The sequence below is a fragment of the Protopterus annectens genome, chromosome 7.part1 (assembly GCF_019279795.1).
Source record: "Protopterus annectens isolate FY-2018-M chromosome 7.part1, PAN1.0, whole genome shotgun sequence".
NCBI classification, from domain to species: domain Eukaryota; kingdom Metazoa; phylum Chordata; order Ceratodontiformes; family Protopteridae; genus Protopterus; species Protopterus annectens.
In genome coordinates, this window is record NC_056740.1 from 449,089,226 (window position 1) to 449,112,612 (window position 23,387).

A 23,387-nucleotide genomic window follows, 5' to 3' on the forward strand; every position below is an offset into this window, starting at 1 on the left:
CCCCCAAATTCAATAAACTCCATGCAGGAATAGTGCTATTTCTGCAAGGAGTGAACCATGTCCATTTCCGCGTAGCTATAACAGCAGCACACCTTGCATATTCATGAAGGCAAACTGCTGCTAAGGGTAAATGGACAAGAACACTACTAAGTGCACAGGGCGGGTTTAGGTAGTGCATGCACATCTAACATGCCCCCTGCACTCAGAAAGTGCCGTATGGCAATTTTTAAAAGCATTTCAATGTACACGGACACTGAAATTAAATAAAATGAGTATTTTAGTGTCCACGGACACTGAAATAGACAGGGGAGCAAGAAAGCAATGCAGTGGGTGTGTGACAGGTACACAGCCCCTATATTGTAAAAGTGCTGTACAGCCATATCCATCAACTGTACAGGTTTCCTCAGAATGGCCAGATGCCTGCCTCACATACCTGTCAACCTCCCAGAGCAAGAAAGCTGCACAAAACCATAAATAATGGTGGGAGAAAAAAGGCACAAAAACAGGGACCATCTTAAATATTGCATGTACAAACCCAGAAAGTAGGTAGAATAAAAGGTTTGCATTTGCACGGACTTCCTGAAGGGTATGAAGACTGAAACCCAAATATTTGCCATTGTAAAAGTGCCATACAGCCATGATAGCCCTCAACTATGCAAGTTTCTGTAGAATGCCCAGATGCCTGCCTCACATACCTGTCAACCTCCTAGAGCAAGAAAGCTGTACAAGGCCATAAATAATATAATTATTTTTCATACTAAGGTATGTTTAAGCATAGCTGAGCAGGTGTGCCCACTATGGCCCTCTGCTCAGTATTGCTTAAACACTCCAGAGGAGATGAATAGAAATATACAGCTAAAATCCTAATGCTGTGATAGTGTAGTGGTTAGAGTCCCGCCTTTGTATGCAGGCATTCATGGTTCAAGCACCAAGACAGGCACTTTATTTTTACATGGGAAAGCAGTGTTATAATTATTATTTTTATTTTAAATGATGTAGCAATTGATATTTGTCAACCAGGGTAGTGTAACTGTTCTAAAATGGAAGTGTGAGTGCATATAAAATGTGAAATGTGAAATGTGGGTTGGGAGGGTGGCCTAATGTTTAAGGTGTTTGCCTTACAAACACAAGGTGCAGGGTTTGAGTCTCACAAGGGATAATTGGCTAAGCTTAAAATGGCTCGCAAGGGCAGTTAGCTTAGTACTAATCTATGAAACCACCCATGTATACACAAGTGTCCCATACAGTACAGTCACACTCCATGGTAATGTAATGAAATCCTATAGAGGGACGTCATATAAAATAAATCATATACACTCACTAAATTAAGTTATTATTCTGATATTTTTTAAAAATTAAAAGTGAGCAGTGGCTAGCAGTGCTCAGCTATGCTTAGCAGGTTTAAGCATTGCTTAGACATTAATGCTAAGCAGCAGTCAGCTCAGCTAAGCGGATTTTCACACTGTTAAGCAGTGCTCTGCAATTTCCCTTTTAAGCACTGCTCAAATCAGCTTAGTGGAATTGCGCACTACTTAGGTAAGCTCAGCATTTTCAAAATGGTCCAATAATGGCAAAGGGCAGGAATATGGCCTTATTTAAATGGCATAGGTGGGAATACAGCCATTATCTGTTGTAGCTTGCTCTGTGTAGGAAATATGTCTGGTGTTGGTGAGGATTGCCTGCAGAGCAATCTTTCCTCCTAAAGGAGCAGTCAGTTGAGAAGGGCTTGGAAGTTTTAAAGATAGGTTATTGAAACAATTTACCATGGGGGGAGTCTTACTACTCCCTGTTTGGAAGTGGGAGCCCCCCATTGCTTAGTCTGGTGTGTACCTTGGGCCTGAAGCCTGGGTGTTCTGCTGGTTCTGGGTTTGGACTGAGAAGGTCTGGAAGAGGCAGGAAAGGACCAATTCTTAGAGGGCCAATGCCTACTAAATCTGGGAGGCTGTACTTGCACGAAATCTTTAACAGTTTACATAGATTTAGCTTTTTTCCTCCATCTTTTTAAGTACTTCTTCTGCTTCATTGCCAAACAGGCGGTCCTGGTTTAAGGGCGCATCCAGCAATTTAGCTTTAACATGATCTGGCAAAGATTGCTCCTTAAGCCAAGCATGCCTTCTAAGTACAGACCCAGTAACAGCAGCCCTGCAAGATGCCTCTAGTGAATCAAAACCATATTGCAAAGTATGTTTTCCAACTTGTTCTGCAGAATGCATTAAATCCTGTAAATCTTTGTTTTCAGCACAGTCATGAATCAACATCATTTTCTGTTTAAGCAATCCAATAATATGCTGCTGATACTTTAACATATGAAACTGGCAGTTTAAGGCCCTAATGGCGAAGGTTGCAGAAGTGTATACCTTTTTACCCCATCTATCTAGCGCCCTGGAATCTCTATCAGAGGAGGTTGGATTTTTGGCAGTAGTAGCGTTAATGCCCTTGGGTCCTTGTGAAATGGTCTCAAGATCCACAGTAGGATTTTTAAAGAGGAACTTGTTAGAGTCAAAAACCCTGTAATATCTATCTGGTTTTCTGGGAGCAGGAGGTAAGGAGTCAGGGGCCAAGCTAGATTCCGAAAAAGCATCATCCACAATGTCCAGTACAGGGGGGATAGCTAAAGGCCCATGTTGGGGAAGGAGTAAGAAATCCCTAAGCGTCTTTTTAGAATCATAGAAAAACTGGCTTTCCCAGCAAAAATGCTCCCTAAGAGTATGCAAGTTTTCACCAAAAGAGAAATCCTCTGGAGGGGAAGCAGAGGGAATACAGTCCTCTGCATCAGAGTCCTCATAGGTTGATAAGGGTAAATCCTGGTCATCAGAGGAAACAGAAATTTCAGAATCCTGATCAGAAGAATCATAAGCAAATTCAGTCCTAGGTCTCTTAGAGGGGGAAGGTTGGCCTCCCCTGATTAAAGTAATAAGGTCTTCAGCCATTCTTATCATTTGTTTTTTAGGCATAGAGGCCTGACCATGCGGTCTGGGTGTTGGTTTTCTAGGCATGGATCGAGTTTTAGGTCTTGAAGAAGAAGATGGCATCGGTTTAATATGCAAGTCAGTAGGCCTGAATACACCCTCAAAAGCTGGTGCCTGCACAACGGCGCGAGACCCATCCAAGGTAGAGACATTTGCAGGTTCCACAGTTGAAGCATTTCGCGGCATACTGGACTCAGAATGGGTCTCAGTAGAGGCCTGTGAATCTGAAGTAGTGGGTATCAGGGGCTGCAAAAGCAGCTCACTGAGTACCAGTGAACTGGCGACTAGCTTAGGAGAAGCGGCATTGGCAGCCTTGAACCTATACGGTCTGTCTCTGTCTTTATCTTTGTGTTTTTTTTGGAATGTCGGTAGTCGGGTGACAAGCCATATCTGGGTAATTGAACCAAGTACCAAAATATTTAGAAGCGTAAATATACTGACGATGCATAGTTTGTTGCTTAAATAAGGCACAAAACCAACAGTGAGGTATGTCGTGGTCAGGGCCTAGGCAAGGAACACAGTATGAATGAAAATCTTTATGAGGTATTTGCTTTCCACAAGAAATACAATTATTGACTTTTACTGACGTTGGTTTAGAGCAAGAAAAAGTTTCCCCAACGGGGTACTTAGCTTAGTTGAAGACTTCGATTCTAAAACTCGAAAACGAAAATTTCAGGAGTCAGCCGACCGGCGCTTGTGAACTGCTTCTGCTTTGGGCACCGCACAGCAAGAAAGTCTGACGTAATGGCATTGACTGCATGCTTTATACCCCTGACTACCTGATGTCATGGAAGATGAGACAGCAACTGACGCAGGACCCAAGACTTTTATAATCAAGCCGACTGAGGGCTAGTGCAAGCAGATAACCTAAATGTGATGACTGCAACAGTGAAACACGAAGAACATCTAATGTGTAATTCCTAGTGCAACAAAAAAGGACTAAAACTAAATGCTAGGAAATGCAGTATCATCTCCTTCAGAAGACAGTGCAATCTTATTTATTGCATCAATGACACCCCAATCTCCATTGATTCTGTGATTAGGGACTTGGACACCTGGGTCGATATCTTCATCTCCTTCTATTACCATATAGCAGCTGTAGTCAGAATATCCTTCTGTAGGTCACAATTAATCACAAAAGGCACCTTATATAAAACCATGGATATTACAGTTCCTCTGTACTCTGACATGGTTAGATACATTGTATAAAGTAGTGCACCCTTTGTCATGTGCCTAACTAGACACATCCAAAAGCTTGAAAAAAAATACACAGGTTCCTAACAAAAAGGATCTTGGGCCTCAAAAATCTTAGTAATCAGGAAAGGTTGAAATCATTGCTCCTGAACTCCATGCTATATATTGTCATCAGGACAGATCTTAGCCTTGCTTTCAGTGCTGTTGGGGACCCTATTATCCAAGACATCCTCTTTCTTGACATATATATCAAAGAATCCAGCCAACACTAGAAGTAGAGATTTCAATTTACTACAGGTATTAAACAAATGAAATGGAGACATTATTCAGCACGTCCCCTTGCTCTGGTATAGACTCCCTTTTCACGTCAAGCAGTGTGATTATCTTGTCTACCCTCCAACATATCTTAGACAAATTGATGGCTACCATAAAACACACTGTGGGACCTACAGTCCTTGCCCTCCATGAAATGTTTTGTAGATCATGAGGGTGGTTATGGGTAAGGCACACAAAGCCTCTGGTTAATTAACTTTTTATTTCCTATAGTGAGTATAAAAAGCATGCACTATATCTGAAAACACTGCATTGTCTCTTTTCTCAGTAACAATAAACTGTTCAAGGGTCTTATGCAAAAGTTGAAACCCCAGATATGTGCTGAAAATAAATCAATTCACCAAGGTTGTTAGGGAAAATTTGAAAAAATATATATTATACTACAGCCTTCCAAATATACCCAAGAACACCAGTCATTGTCCAGTCATCAGCACAGACACGTTATGCATACCTACACACCTACACACACACACACACACACACACACACACACACACACACACACACACACACACACACACACACACACACACACACACACACACACACACACACACACACACACACATAGAGTAACTGAAATGCAAAGGCCTAAATGTTGCTAGAAAATCATCTGTTTTTGTCTAAATCACTTGGGCTACACTATAATATTTTTTTTTTTCAAACTTTCCCTAGTTGTGGTTTCTCACCTAAGGCAAAGATCCTCTAGAAGTTTAAAATATGTCTCACCTCCTACAAAGCCACACCCCACCAGTAATAGAGTCTAAACCTGCTCTCAAGCACTGACATTACAACTCTTTAATTATGAAAGATTGATAGCTGAGAACCCTGAGAAATGCAGTAAAATGTTCCAACTGCATCTCCACGTCACTATCACAAATGAGGAAAAGATTTGCTCTTCCTTAGCCTCATCAAGCTGAATAAGACTTTCTCATTTCCATTTCACACTCATTACATGCAATTCTTGTTACTTCACTCTTAAAAGAAGGATTATGTTTTAATCTGGAGCTTCTAAGTGATTAAGCTCTTAATAAACAGTTAAGAAGGATCAAGCCCAACTTATAAAAAGATGACTATGGGCTTCTCTTGTTAGATAAGTGCAACATTTAATTTATCACATTAAGGGTTTTTAAAACATTAACTTGGTATATAAGTTTGAGACAAATGTTAGTCATGGATACGGGTATGGATAAGATAACATACATCTCACTTGAATTTTGGCTGAAGTTTAGATTCCCACTATGAATTATTTTAAGTGATTCCAGATATTTTACACCTTACCCAGGCTGACTAGACGCATAATCAACAACAATTTAAAACAAGCATCCAGGCAGGCCCTCACTGTCAATATGTCAACATATATATTCAATAATAGTAACAAGAATCTGTCCTTATGAACTGCCATATTCTGAACCACTGCATCTTTGTTCATTATACTTTGTCACTTAGTAGCCGCTGTAAAAACCCTATTATTCATTTTATGGTCATGCATTGGTCAGCATTGGTTAAAGGAGGAAATTTTTTCTATGGGCCGCATTTTACTGACATCATGGACACAGGAAAGAGTAATTGGGACCAGCACTGTTTGAACATATTTGTCTTTAAGCCATAATGGTCAGTCTACTGTGACTGGTATATTTTGAGAAAGTCACTAAGGCAGGCAATGAGGTGCAAATGGGTACACCTATACATTTCAGCACTGCCCAGATCATGTGACACAATTCCCCACTGAAAGTATTGCAACATTTTATTAAAAATATTGCATTTGTTTACTGGAGTCAATGCTCAGGCCTTGGAGAGCCCCATTTTCAGTGGAGGCTCAGCAGAATTTTGAAAAGATTATTTAAGTTCATAGGTTCATAGGTTCAGCAAGTACTAGGCTATCAGCCCTAGGCCCATACAAGCCTAGCCACACAATTCCCCTGCATTAACCTTCCTACATTATTTATATTCCTGGACCCATCATACAGTCATAAACAGGACATGATCCCTGGTGTTATTTCTCTCTGACTCCCCATCCAATACTGGTATTTACTTGAAGAGTCCAAAGGTACTGGGCTGAAGACATGTATGTATGGAATCTATTCCAGAGAGTCTGTGTAATGGAAGTGTGGGTAGCCTCCAACAGCACTGATATATCTGGTGTCCTTGATGACCACAAATGATCAGATCCAAGTGCTTCCTCTGATGTTGCAGACATATGTGCAGAAGGGGAGATGACTGTCTATAGTGAATGTTGACAATGTGGACTCCGGGATTTCTTGGCAGATTTCCAGTAGTGATCTCATTTGCTTGTTCAGGCTAAGGAGACATTGCTCCAAAATGGGCACCTGCTCCTACTTTGTCTCATACAGCAGTATGTCACCCATGTTATAGACACTACTGATTGTAGATGTCCACCACACAGGTTTACATATCCTTACAGCAGATGATGCAGTCTTGTCAGATATACCTGACTCAATGCATCTATAGAAATGCATGTATAGCGCTTTTGTGTATTTTTGGAAAATGGCGTTGGCTGCTTGTTTTATACTCCTGACGTCATGGAAAAGGAGACAGCAACCGACGCAAGACCCAAGACTTTGTAATTCAGGCCAACTGAGGGCAACCTGCCAGCAGATTACCCAAATGTAATGACTGCAACAGTGAATACACTTGAACATCTACATTTATGGTAAGTGTACACAACTGTACTTTTCTGTCTTTTGTTGTCTCCACTGTGTTTTTTTCTCAGGGTAGCTCAGGCTAGTTTCAGGGAGGGGGTTGTTGAGCCAGCCCACATCCTAGTTGTTAGTCATTGCCTGAGGTGTATTTCATTGTAATTCCAATACAGATTGCTTTTTGGTGAACTGTTGGAAAGCTGATAGACTAGCTGTACAGAGCTGGAATCTATTTCAAACTGCTAAGTGCACATTTTGCCACTTTAATTTGCGCTGTGCTGTATTCATACACTTGCTTATTATTTATAGTGGTGCTGTATTGTTTCGGTCTCTTGTTGTCTCCACTGTGTTTTTCCCACTCACCCTCCCTGTTCTTGTCTTGGTGTTAATCTTGGTGGCTTTGAAACTGCCCGCCCCTCTTGTAAGTTTGTATTTGGATACTCCTTCTGGGCCTATCTCATTTGCTCACTCAACTGAGTGCAGTGAGATTAAATTCTGATTTCAGGTACTCCTACTGTGTACAAAGAGAGCATTTGAGAAGGACAACCCCTGTAGCCTCTTAATCCTGCTGTGTTCCCTCCCTCAAAAAAAAAAAAGAAAAAAAAAATATATATATATATATTCAGCTGCACCTACTGTAACTGTCTTAGTTGCTGTTCTGTGGGCTATCTGTTCAGTTGTTCTTACTCTGCACTTATTACTGATTGTTAGTAGCCTTCTAATTTAATGCCTTCTGCATTTGTTTTTTAGTCATTTAATTTAATTGCATTTAATTAAACTGTATTTGCTGTAATATTGCTACACGTGTGCTAGCCTGCACTGCATTTGAATTGTATTTACTGCTGTTTTAACTGCTTTTCTGTAAAATAAATAAATAAATCGCTAGCTTGTTTCCTGCCTTTCCTGTAACTTATCTAGTCGAGATGCAGTCTTGCTGTATCCAGGACTGTTTGTAAGCTCCTGAGCCCCCCAAGCCTTTCTGTGGTTGGAGGGAAGCCTTCTAGCTTATCAGTGGGAGTGGTAAGCATCAGGTAGCCTATCTACCATGGGAAGAGTGGGTTTTGGCCCATAAATTGTAGTTTATTGGCCGTTTAGGCAGTTTTCCATCTCTTTCAACTTGCTGGCTTAAAAGCCTGCATTTGCGCTTGTTTCCCACCTTTTCTGTAACTAGTCTAGTCCAGGTACAGATTTGCTGTATCCAGGACTCTTTGTAAGCTTCTGAGCCCCCTCAAGCCTTTCTGTGTTGGAGGGAAGCCTTCTAGCTTATCAGTGGGAGTGGTAAGCATTAGGTAGCCTACCTACCACAAGAAGAGTGGTTCCTGGCCCAGACATTGTAGCTACTGGCTGTTTGGGCAGTTTTTTCCCATCTCTTTCAACTTTCTGGTTTAAAAGCCGCACTTGCACTTGTTTCCCACCTTTCCTGTTACTAGCCTAGTCCATATACAGAGTTGCTGTATCCAGGACTGTTGGTAAGCTTCTGAGCCCCGCAAGCCTTTCTGTGTTGGAGGGAAGCCTTCTAGCTTATCAGTGGGAGTGGTAAGCACTAGGTAGCCTATCTACCACAAGAGGAGTGGTCTTGGCCCAGAAATTGTAGTTTATTGGCTGTTTAGGCAGTTTTCCATCTCTTTCAACTTGCTGGCTTAAAAGCCTGCATTTGCGCTTGTTTCCCACCTTTTCTGTAACTAGTCTAGTCCAGGTACAGATTTGCTGTATCCAGGACTCTTTGTAAGCTTCTGAACCCCCAAGCCTTTGTGTTGGAGTGCAGCCTTCTAGCTTATCAGTGGGAGTGGTAAGTACTAGGTAGCCTGTCTACCACAAGAGGAGTGGTTCTTGGCCCAGGAATTGTAGTTTATTGACCATTCAGGAGGTTGTCCATCTCTTTCAACTTTCTGGTTTAAAAGACCACATCTGTGCTTGTTTCCCATCTTTCCTGTAACTATCCTACTGGAAAGCACTAGAAAGCCTAAAACTGATACAAGCCTTCTAGCTTAAAAGAGAGACTTTGGAGTGATTGAGTATCAGTTTTCTGTATTTTCTTGCTGTACTTAACTGTTTTCTGCCTAAACACTGATTTTCCAGCACCTATTGTGATTTAAAAGCTTGTTTTTTCACATATTGTACTTATTTGACTGCCTGCACTTTTAATAAAGTTGTTTTTTGTTTAAAGAAATTGTTTGACTGTTGTAGGCTACACACTAAAGTGCGATAGTCTTTTCTGATCGCTTGTAGTCGTTTAAAGCTGTTTTAAGTGTACTTTTTCCTGTTTTTGCCTTATCTTTTAAATAAATAAATAAATAAACAAATAAATAAATAAATGAATTTCTTGTTTCCCGCCTTTCTAAGCTAGTATAGTCCAGTTTTCAGGCTAGTGCTGAATTCAGGGCTGTGTTATAAGTTTCTGAGTTGCCCATACCTTACTTGGATAGAGGGAAGTTTCTCTGTTCACCTATGAGAGAGGGGAACTTTGAGCAGCCATCTGTCCTTGGAGGAGTGGTTCCAGCCCAGAAGTTAGTAGTTTAAAAAACACGTTGCATGGTTTTGTGCGCCAGGCAGCATCGGTTAGGTAGGGTTAAATTATTCCCGGCTCCACTAAGTCTCCTCTTCAGTTTTTCACTTGAAACTAGTCTAACTCTCAACCTAAGCACTCAAAAAGCATCCTACAGTCCAGCACTTGCTCAGACCTAATAGCAAGCACTAATATACCCCGACACTTGACTGCCCAGCAGGGCAAGGCTCTTTATCCACCCCTCACCAACCAAGCGACTAAGCAGCTCACCCTACTATTCAGGCATGACCAAAGGGCAACTTCAGGTGTACTCTCCAGTCTAGCTGGTGAATCTGGGTATCTTGAGGCAATATTACAACTGCCTCATGTACACAGATAGCCCTCTCCTCCTACCACAAAACACTAACATATGTGAGAGATGTAATTATACAGCCAAACTGGAGGCTAAGGTATCTCCACCCAAGAATGGAGCAGACAGTCATGAGGAGAAGGTTAACACTTGCACAACACCTCCAGCCTCACATAGACCTACTAAACCAGCACTGGCAAAAAATACACATAAATACACTAAATCATACTCGGAGGCTCTAAATAAAAACTGCAAAAGCATTATGTTACCTATATATATGTGTCTATATTAAACTCAACATATCTAGATTTATTTTATATATGCCACATACAGATAGATAAGGGTAATCATGTCTGATGGGGATAGGGAGAGACAGTTAAGGTATACATAGCTGTCTCTATGCACAGAGATATATGGGCATCACAGTTCTATAGTCAGAAGTGGGTTCAGACATGGAATGAAATTATCTAAGTGTAGGAGCATGCCCAGTCTGACTATCATGAGTTACAATGGGACTCCAGGCAGATGTACCTGTACTCCAGTCCAGGATTTTTTTGTGCTACAGCCAATTGGTTGCTGAACCTGATGAAACTGTCCAGCACCTCCCTGATATAATGCCTGAGGGAATTCCTGAATGTATGCTGTCCAGAATATCTGACCCATATCTAGGGTGTGTACAGAGTGTATTGGACTGAACAGAGTTTTGCATAATATGTCTGGTACATTTTACATTGCACTGTGATTTCTTGGTACGTCAGTGGCAGATCATTATAGATTGATATGAGGAACTGCTGATAGACATTGTGGTTACCGACTCCATACACTGCAGGGAACCCATGCTACTACATGCACTGTTGTATTCTGCACTTCCTACATTTGTCTGGCGATCATTATAGATTGATATGAGGACCTGCTGATAGACATTGTGGTTACCGACTCCATACACTGCAGGGAACCCATGCTACTACATGCACTGTTGTATTCTGCACTTCCTACATTTGTCTGGCCGGTAGTTCCTGCTTTCCCTTATATGTGGGCCTTTGTCCTGCCCTGCTCCAGTTCCTCACTTTTTTCACAGTTGCTGCTCTATGTAGTTGTAGGTATGCTGTGACTGGGGTAAGAGATGTAACACCACACACAGGGTTATGGACTTCACACCTCTGAATGTACCTGTTTTCCAGGTTGTCCAACATTGTGATCCATATGTCTGTTCTGGTCCTCAGACAGTTTGTGTTGTACTGTTATTATAAGGCTTCATGTTCCCCATACCTCTCAAATCCTTACAGCCATTAATTTGGACAGGCCATATATAACAGTGGGACATAGGCCCAAACATTGGGACATTTTAATATTGCTCTTACATACATAGACAGTTGGTAGAATGGTTTTGTATTAGTATGCATTTTCCATGAGTATGAAGTCTGCATCTCAACTGTCTGTCATTAGTTTCTCACAGCACCCTTTATTGATTTACCAATAGTTTGCCAGAAAACTGAAATGTTATGACAAACAGAGCAGATATATGAGCCATAAATGTGTACATTCTGCTAAACTCTGTATATTTGTGAGGTATGGATGGTACCCACTGACTTGTTGTAAGTACTGACACAGTTACGTGACAGCCTTTATATCCTGGTGCTACACTGACTTGTTACAACATGCTGTTCTACAATCCACAAAATTAAGCAGCTTTTTAGGCCAAACAATAAAGCCCTGAGCAGGGCAAGCTTAGAAAATTGTGAAAAAACCCACGGACGGCTCAACACACTTCAGTTCACTTTATTCCACAGAAACACAGCACATTAACGCTCCACCATACGTTTTCGTTTTAAAAATCACTTCCTCAGATGTGGGATGTTCAAACTACTAGTGCTTTTATACCATTCACTTAATTACATTGATTAGGTTAATGTATTAATTGAAAGGTTAATTTAGTTTAAAACCAAAAACTTTTCTTATTGCATCTCTCTGTATTGCCACAATTAAAACCCATTTAATGTTACAATGTTTGATGAATAAATATGTATGAATAAAAATATGTTTTAAATAAAAATCCTTAAAACACTTGACTACAAAGAATAAATTATAAAGTTAAAATACTATTAGAAACACATTTCGTAGGACTCAATGATTAAAATTACCAACTTGTTTCTAATAGTATTTTAACTTTTTAACAACAAAAAAAGGTGGAAGCATAGCAATTTTGAATCAGTCTGATCTAAATGTATCTCTAGTAGACTTAGAAATACCATTAGATAACCACGTAGAAATCCTTGTCTCTAAACTTCAGCTTAATACTAGCAAAGCTATCTATATAATTTGCTCCTACCTACCTCCAGGCAATAACATCAACACCCTTGAAAATATCCTATGGTGCCTCTCTTCTTCCCTCCCTCAAGAAACCACAGTACTTGGAGACTTCAATATAGGCTGTAATTGCTGTTCTTCCAACAATCCTTCAATCCATATAAACCTGTATGGCTTTTCTCAATTTATCACCACCCCAACCAGAATCCAATAGCCCATTAACAAAGAGAGTATCTTAGATTGGATCCTAGTAAGAAACCATCCCCTCACTTATATAGCAGACACCTTTCCTGAAGATATCAGCGAGCATTTACTCACTTATATAATTAGACATAAAACCTTCTTCCCTAAACAACCTATCATTAAAACTATAAGAAACAGAAAACACTTTAATGCTATAAATTTCCAAAAAGAGCTTGAAGCCTGTGATTGGACTCCCTTAAAACAACTCTCCCTTGAAGAAGCAGTATCCTATTTTAACGCCAAATTCTTCCAAATACTGGAATACCATGCCCCTAGTCGATCGATTAGAATCAGAAGCAAACCAGCACCTTGGCTCTCTAAAGAGACAAGACAAAAAATCCTAGTAAAAATTAAGATTTGGTCTAAATGGAGATGTACTAAAAGCCCAACCGATCACCAGAACTACAAACAGCATAGAAACACCACAAAGAAATCTATACTCCTTGATAAAACTACAACTTTAAACTCCAAGACAGGCATCAACAAACCCCACAAATATTTTGGACAGCTATTAACATGCTTTGACACCGAGGACACTCCAATACTCCAACCCTTTCAGCACTTTCCCTAAGCACACCTAAGGAGATTCCTGACACCTTCACTACCTCCTTTACAGAAACTGCACAATCTCTCGCAAATTCCATACCTCTTGTCACCGCAACCCTCCCATTCTCCATGACTAGCAAACCCCCTACCTTTCAAATAAATCCAGTCTCTACATCTTTCATCTTCACCATACTTACTAAACTTAAACCATGTACCCCATCCGCTGATCTCTTACCAGCTGAATACCTGCAAATTGCAGCTAAAGTTCTTTCCTGTCCTATTTCCATACTAATCAATAGAACTATTACTGAAGGTTCTATCCCATCTCTCCGGAAAATCTCACATATAATTCCTCTTCATAAGGGTGGTAACTCAACCGAAATATCTAACTATCACTCCATAGCCCTGCTCTCCCCTCTAGCCAAAATAATGGACAAATGTATCCACCACCAGCTCCTTGATCACCTTCTCTAATATAACCTTCTAGCAGACTGTCAACATGGTTTTAGGCCTTTCCACAGCACTACTACTGCTCTACTATCCATCACTGACCGCATCAACAAGCACCGCAACAACAACAGGCTGTCTACTGCTCTGTTCATAGACCAATCAAAAGCCTTTGATATGGTGAACCACCAATTACTACTAGATATACTAGAACAACTCTCACTCAACACACAGGCACTACAGTGGTTCAAGTCCTACTTAGAAAACAGACAGCAGGCTGTCCGCTGGGACAATAACCTTCCCGTCCTTCTTCCTATTACTCTTGGGGTCCCATCTGCTCTTCTTCCTATTACTCTTGGGGTCCCATCCGCTCTTCTTCCTATTACTCTTGGGGTCCCATCCACTCTTCTTCCTATTACTCTTGGGGTCCCATCCGCTCTTCTTCCTGTTACTCTTGGGGTCCCATCCACTCTTCTTCCTATTACTCTTGGGGTCCCATCCGCTCTTCTTCCTATTACTCTTGGGGTCCCATCCGCTCTTCTTCCTATTACTCTTGGGGTCCCATCCGCTCTTCTTCCTATTACTCTTGGGGTCCCATCCGCTCTTCTTCCTATTACTCTTGGGGTCCCATCCACTCTTCTTCCTATTACTCTTGGGGTCCCATCCACTCTTCTTCCTATTACTCTTGGGGTCCCATCTGCTCTTCTTCCTATTACTCTTGGGGTCCCATCTGCTCTTCTTCCTATTACTCTTGGGGTCCCATCCGCTCTTCTTCCTATTACTCTTGGGGTCCCATCCGCTCTTCTTCCTATTACTCTTGGGGTCCCATCCGCTCTTCTTCCTATTACTCTTGGGGTCCCATCCGCTCTTCTTCCTATTACTCTTGGGGTCCCATCCGCTCTTCTTCCTATTACTCTTGGGGTCCCATCCGCTCTTCTTCCTATTACTCTTGGGGTCCCATCCGCTCTTCTTCCTATTACTCTCGGGGTCCCATCCGCTCTTCTTCCTATTACTCTCGGGGTCCCATCCGCTCTTCTTCCTATTACTCTCGGGGTCCCATCCGCTCTTCTTCCTATTACTCTTGGGTCCCATCCGCTCTTCTTCCTATTACTCTTGGGGTCCCATCCGCTCTTCTTCCTATTACTCTTGGGGTCCCATCCACTCTTCTTCCTGTTACTCTTGGGGTCCCATTTGCTCTTCTTCCTATTACTCTTGGGGTCCCATCCGCTCTTCTTCCTATTACTCTTGGGGTCCCACAAGGCTCCATCCTGGGACCTCTCCTCTTCTCTATCTTTATAAACGACCTACAACTAAATATTCCACCATCTACCTGCATACAATATGCAGACGATTCCACACTAGTGTGTTCTGCCACCTCATCTGCCGAGCTCAAAGCCATCACCCACACAATATTTAACTCAGTCGAAAAATGTTTTTTGCAATGTTGCCTCCTACTAAACGCCAAAAAATTAAATTACTGGTTTTTACTCCTACACAAAAGTCTCCCCCCATAGATCTAACTGTCAGATCCAGCAATGGTACTATAATTACACCTGACCAACCACCAAGCTCTTAGGCGTAACAATAGATCACAATCCCAACTTTGACACACATATTAACACTATGATTAAAGCTGTTAACAGAAAACTGGGCTCACTCTATAAGATAAAGTCCATCCTCACCCCTGAAGCCAGAACCACCATTGTCCATACCCACCTGATCTCTACCCTGTTCTATGCTTCTTCTATCTATACAAATCTTTTCAAAACCAACCTAAACAAACTAGCAACCTTCTACAACAACATTGCTAGATTTGCTACATGTTCACCATATAAAACCCATCACTGTTTAAACCTCAAACAACTAGGCTGGCTTGAACTCCAAAACCAGCTACTATTTCAGCAACTTACAATTACCCATAAAATTCTCTTTCACACCGATAGGACTCCTATTCTTAGTAGCATAGTCTCTCCTTATAGATATCTTACTACCCTATGCTCAGCAAATAAATTACAAGTAACCACCCAGAAATCTCTTAATAAAGCCAGGGACTCCCCTCTTTTCTAATTCCGTGGGTAAGAGTTGGAACAAACTCCCTGCAACCTACAATTACTCTCATCCTTACCACTTTTCAAACACCAACTAAAACTACACCTTAAAGCACATTGGTTATGCCCATGTACTAACCCAGATTAACACTAACCATCTAGTATACTGCCTTTTCCCCCTCTATTACCCACTAGGGTGCACATACACCCCCTCTTAGCTAATATTGTGGTTTCTTATTTCCTTCTTACTTCATGAAACTTGCTCTGTACTTGTCTAAACCCCTCTCCTGCTCCGGATACATTCATTGTCAGTGTCAGTATTAATGACACCTATGACATATCGCGTAAAGTTCTACAGGCATAACAACTAGATGGATACCTTCACCCCCTCCTCACTATTTTGTCTAACTGCTGTCACACGTTATACCTCTTGTATATACTACTCACACTACGGCTTAGCCAACACCCTCACTTATGCTTCTCTGTTGTTGTTTGTTCCTTCTAGGGTAACCCAAACCTACTTTGAATTTAATCATTTTTTTAGCATTTTGTATCTTTGCTCCTCGAAGCTAGTTTTGACTAAATTAGTGTATACCTTTGCTGTAATTGCATTTTTTAACATGTATTATTTTTTATGTAATAGTTTACTGTTTTGATTTACTTTGATCTGTATTCCTGTTACATTAGTTTAATTTTGGAGCTTATCTCCCCGGACCTCTACTGAAAATGGACATGTATCCAGTTAGACTAGACCAGTCAACAAATGTAAAATAAATAAATAATTAAAATATTATGGGTCGGCCAGTATTGGACAGAGCATTCCTGTTATCCCACACAGCTGTCAGTTGTCTGCAGCTAACCTGGTAGCCCACTCTATTCCCTTGCATACATGCAGCAGGTCCATACATATGCTACCATAGTCTACTACCACATTCATTTGTTGTAAAGATGATTGACGTACCTTGTGCCTACAGCAGTTGAGATAACAGTGTTTCAGGGCTTCTCTATCTGATGCATGCATTGCACAACCAATACATGGTAAGGTACAGGTTGTGTGGTATGACTGGCATCCTTTTTACTATGTATGTGAGTTGGAGTGAGGTGTCAGTCCCTAGAACCCTAGTTGTCAGTGCATGTGCTATACGTTGCCTCTTTGCCAAGGCCAGGTCATACTGGGCATGCCAACATCTGCCTACAGGGATAGGCTCAGGGGATTCCTCCTCCGAGGCCCCCTGTGGTTGTGGGACCTTGGCGCTGGTGGGGGGCTGTGTGTCCCTTCCCTGTGATGTTCCTGCACAGCTCTTTTTGCAGGATCATATTGTGTAGCATGGCACATAGTGTGAACATGTGCACACATGTGGCTGGACACTACTGCAGGGCTCCACCAGATATAGTGAGGCAGCAGAACTGTGACTCCAGCAGCCCAAACACATGCTCTATGATGTTCCCAGTTTGTGCGTGTGCCTCCTTATGGCATTCTTCAGTAGCTGTGTGTGCATTTCTGATGGGTGTCATCATCCACGTTTCCAGTACATTGCCAGCATCCCCCAGTAAATGGCTGTATGGGATGTCCCCCGGCAAACTTCTTGTCCAGCTGTGAGGCATGTCAGATGTGGGAGTCATGATAGCTGCCAGCACACACATTCATGATAATGTCCTGGGCATTGCACATGACCTGGCAGTTGATGGAGTTTTACCCCTTGCGGTTGACATAGACCCTATCCTCTTCACCAGGTGGTGCTTTGATGTCCACATGAGTGCAGTCTATGGCACGTAGTAGCTCAGGGTAGTGTGCTACATGGCAAATAAATGTGCTTACTGGCATGTGCTTGCATGGCATCCAGGAATAGGTGGAGTACCCTGGATGCAGATGCCTGTGAGATCCCCATTATGTCCCCAGTTGGTCTTTGAAAAGTACCTGTAGCTAATATTCTAAGGGCTACACATAATCTTTGTTTCCACTGGGATGGGTTCCCCTCTGTTCAGTTTCTGTCTGAGTTGAGGGCGGTAGAGCTCAGTGAGTTCTTGTAGTATGTCCCTGGCCACCCTGTAGTGCTCTACAATCTCTAGCTCATGTAGCCCCTGGAAGGTCACCCTGGGCCTGAACACTCTTCTCCTTCTCAGTCTGGGCCTGTGGTCAGCATCATCATCTTTACTGACCTCAGCCTCAAGCACATACAGATGTAACAGAGCAGCAGTAGACGCTAGCATTATGTCAGTTAAAATTTCCAAGTCTGTACTCCAATGGTGCAGAGTGTGCAGGAAAATCAGATTGTAGGGTGTATGCATACTTTATAGTGGTGTGCTGCATTTGCAGCCTGTGTGATTGGCTCATTATGCTGCATTCCACCTGATAAGTATATCATTGGATGTTTGAATGGGCCAGTGTCTGTTGAACAGGGCTTATTAGTCATTTGTACCTGATTGGCTTTCCCAGGCTATTTCTTTTTTTTAATTTCTTCTTAATCCTTTCACTGCTAAGCTCTGTGGTGCAGCACGCAAATCCGCGGTGCTAGTGCAAACAGTACTCAGCAGTTTTGACATTGCCCTAACCACAGTTTGTCAGCTTTTCTTAAAATAGCTAAAATGTGCTCAGCAGCATCTGCCCCCCTTGCTTAGCTGTGCTTAGCTGAGTGCAAACAGGCACTGCTGAGCTCCAATCTGCTTTAACATAGTGTGACACACCTCCTTTTGATGTCAGCTACTTGTTCTACCACTACCTACATGGGCCTAGCCCTACCACGGGTTATATCTACGGACACTGTAGCCATTTTTGCTATTCAGTAACCCCATCTCATTTACATACAGCTAACTGAGTATACTCTAAATACTTCACTACTCCAGGGCCTGCCTCCATAGCAACCACTGACACCTGCCATTGTAATACTCTGCATGCTGGGCACTATAATGCAATATGTATAACCACAGCAAAATTCACCAAATTTGATAACGACCAGAAGAATGACCAGTGAAAAACAGCTCTACTTTCCAAAATACACTTTTATTTTAGAATAAATTTCTCTAGCGCCTCGGCCGTAGCCTTTACAGAGTAAAACCCTCACCACTAAAAAACCCTCCTTATATATTCAATTCAAACACATTCAATTAATCAATTACACACTAATTACTAAAACACATTCCATTAAACTTTTTAAAGTTAAAAAAACACTATATAAAACTCTGCCAATTGCATTCTTTGTTCAACCCATTAGGTAACAAAGTATTGTATTTCATTATTAAAATAGACTCCTTACGTCTTAATACATATTTTAATAACTCCGCATTTTCATATTGCAATGTTATTTGTTCCAATACTGTAACTTTCATAGTATTTATTTCAGCTTTGTGTTCTTTATTGAAATGTTCTGCTAGACCATAAACTAATCTCACTGGATATTCACATCCCGACCCCACCCCCTGCCCAGAAAACCACAGTGAAAAACTTCTCTAAAGCAAATTTCACACTCCTCAAAACCCAGTTCTATGCAATAACTCCCTGGTACTCTCACCATACCCAATTCTGTATAATAACTCACTAATACTCCCACCATACCCAATTCTGCATAATAACTCACTGCTACTCTTACCATACCTAATTCTACATATTAAGTCACTGGTACTCCCACGATACCCAGTTCTGTATAATAACTGACTGGTACTCCCAACATCTAAAGTTCTGTATAATAACTCCCTGGTACTCTCACCATACCCAATTCTGTATAATAACTCCCTGGTACTCTCACCATACCCAATTCTGTATAATAACTCCCTGGTACTCTCACCATACCCAATTCTGTATAATAACTCCCTGGTACTCCCACGATACCCAGTTCTGTATAATAACTGACTGGTACTCTCACCATACCCAATTCTGTATAATAACTCCCTGGTACTCCCACCATACCCAATTCTGTATAATAACTCACTGGTACTCCCACCATACCCAGTTCTGTATAATAACTGACTGGTACTCTCACCATACCCAATTCTGTATAATAACTCCCTGGTACTCTCACCATACCCAATTCTGTATAATAACTCACTGGTACTCCCACCATACCCAATTCTGTATAATAACTCCCTGGTACTCCCACCATACCCAATTCTGTATAATAACTCACTGGTACTCCCACCATACCCAATTCTGTATAATAACTCCCTGGTACTCTCACCATACCCAATTCTGCATAATAACTCACTGCTACTCTTACCATACCTAATTCTACATATTAAGTCACTGGTACTCCCACGATACCCAGTTCTGTATAATAACTGACTGGTACTCCCAACATCTAAAGTTCTGTATAATAACTCACTGGTATTCCCCTATTCCCAATTCTGTATAATAACTCACTGGTTGTCCCACCATACTGAGTTATGCATAACTCACTGGTACTCCAACCATACCCAGTTGTATGTAATAATTCACTGGTACTCCCGCCATACTCAGTTCTGTATAATAACACACAGGCACTTTCACCATACCCAATTCTATATAAGAACTCACTGGTACTCCCACAATACCCAATTCTGTATAATAACTCATACCCAGTTCTGTACAATAACTAAATGCTACTCTTAACATACCCAATTCTATATAATAACTCATGGATAGTCCCAACACACCTAGTTCTATGTCCCACTAGTACTTCCACCACACCTAATTCTGTATAATAACTCACTGGAACTCCCATCATTCCCAGTTCTCTATAATAACTCACTGGTACTCCCCCCATACTGTATTCTGTGTATTAACTCAATGGTACTTCCACCACACCCAGTTATATATATTAACTTACTGGTACTCCTTCCATACCCAATTCTATATAATAAATCACTGATACTCCTACCATACCAAATTCTATGTAATAACTGAATGGTACTCCCACTGTACCCCGTTCTATGTAATAACTCACTGGTACTCCCCCATACTGTATTCTGTGTATTAACTCAATGGTACTTCCACCACACCCAGTTATATATATTAACTTACTGGTACTCCTTCCATACCCAATTCTATATAATAAATCACTGATACTCCTACCATACCAAATTCTATGTAATAACTGAATGGTACTCCCACTGTACCCCGTTCTATGTAATAACTCACTGGTACTCCCTCCATACCTAATTGTATATAATAACTCACTGGTGGTCTCACCCTACTGAATTCTGTATAATACACACTGGTTCTCCCAAGATAACCAGTTGTGCATAATGACTCACTGGTCTTTTCGCCATACCCAATTCTATATCATAACTCATGGGTGCCCTCGCCATACCCAATTCTATATAATAGCTCACTAGTACTTCCGCCATACCTAACTGTATGTAATAACTCACCGCTGCTCTCTCCATACCCCATTCTGTTTAATACCTCACTGGTACTCCCTCCATATCGAATTCTGTGTAATAACTTACTGGTACTTTTACCATATCGAGTTCTGTAGAATAACATACTGTTACTCCCACTCTACCCAGTTCTGTATAATAACTCAGTGATACTCCCTCCATACCCACTTCTGCATAAAAAGTCACTGGTACTCCTGCCATACCCAGTTTTGTAAAATAACTCACTGGTACTCCCACCATGCCTAGTTCTGTATAATAACTCTCTGGTACTCCTCCCTTATCCAATTCAGAATAATACCATAGCCATTTCTATATAATAACTCAATGGTACAGCCATCATAGCCAATTTTATGTAATAACTCATGGGTAATCCCACCATTTCCAATTCTGGATAATAACTCACTGATGCTAGCACCATATGCAATTCTATATAATAACTTACTGGTGCTCTCACCATACCCAGTTCTATGTAACAACTCACTGGTAATCCCACCATACCTAATTTTGTATAATAACTCACTTGTACTCCAACCATACCAAATTCTATGTAATAACTTACTGGTACTCTCACCATACACAATTCTATGCAATAACTCCCTGGTACTCCTGCCATATCCAATTCTATATAATTACTCACTGTTACTCCCACCATACCCAAATCTGTATAATAACTCACTCATACTCCTACCATACCCAATTATATGTAATAAGTCAGTGGTACTCTGACTGTACCCAGTTCTATGTAATAACTCATTGGTATTCTCACTATGCTCAATTCTGTATAATAACTCTCTGGTACTCTCACCATACTGAGTTCTATGTAATAACTCATTGGTATTCTCACTATGCTCAATTCTGTATAATAACTCAGTGGTACTCTCACCATACTGAGTTCTATGTAATAACTCATTGGTATTCTCACTATGCTCAATTCTGTATAATAACTCTCTGGTACTCTCACCATACTGAGTTCTATGTAATAACTCATTGGTATTCTCACTATGCTCAATTCTGTATAATAACTTTCTGGTACTCTCACCATACTGAGTTCTATGTAATAACTCAGTGGTATTCTCACTATGCTCAGTTCTATATAATAACTCTCTGGTACTCTCACCATACTGAGTTCTATGTAATAACTCATTGGTATTCTCACTATGCTCAGTTCTGTATAATAACTCTCTGGTACTCTCACCATACTGAGTTCTATGTAATAACTCATTGGTATTCTCACTATGCTCAGTTCTGTATAATAACTCTCTGGTACTCTCACCATACTGAGTTCTATGTAATAACTCATTGGTATTCTCACTATGCTCAGTTCTGTATAATAACTCTCTGGTACTCTCACCATACTGAGTTCTATGTAATAACTCATTGGTATTCTCACTATGCTCAGTTCTGTATAATAACTCTCTGGTACTCTCACCATACTGAGTTCTATGTAATAACTCATTGGTATTCTCACTATGCTCAATTCTGTATAATAACTCTCTGGTACTCTCACCATACTGAGTTCTATGTAATAACTCATTGGTATTCTCACTATGCTCAATTCTGTATAATAACTCTCTGGTACTCTCACCATACTGAGTTCTATGTAATAACTCATTGGTATTCCCAAAATACCAGTTATGTATAATAGTTCTATATAATAACTCACTGGTACTCCCAAAATACCTAATTCTATATAATAACTCACTGGTGGTCTCACCATACTGAATTCTGTTTAATAACTCACTGGTACTCCCAACATACCCAATTCTGTATAATAACTCACTTTTACTCCCACCATCCACAGTTCTGTATAATATCTCACTGGTATTCTCCCCATACCGAATTCTGTGTACCAACTCACTGGTCCTCCCCACACCCAGTGGTACATAATAAGTCACCGGTACTTCTGCCATACCCAATTATTTATGAGAAATCACTGCTACTCCCACCATACCAAATTCTGTATAATAACTCACTGGTACTCCCACTGTACCCATTTCTATGTAATAACTCACTGGTAATCCCACCATACCCAATTTTGTATAATAACTCACTGGTACTCCCTCCATACCCAGTTCTATATAATAACTCACTGGTACTCCCACCATCCCCAATTCTGTAAAATAACTCACTGGTACTCTCACCATACCCAATTCTGTATAATAGCTCACTGGTACTCAACCATCCCCAGTTCTGTATAATATCTCACTGGTAATCTCCCCATACCAAATTCTGACTATTATCTCACTGGTACTCCCCCCTCACCCAGTGGTATATAATAAGTCACTGGTACTCCCCCCACACCCAGTGGTATATAATAAGTCACTGGTACTTCTGCCATACCCAATTGTTTATAACAAATCACTACTACTCCCACCATACCCATTTCTATATAATAACTCGCTGGTACTCCCACTGTACCCATTTCTATGTAAT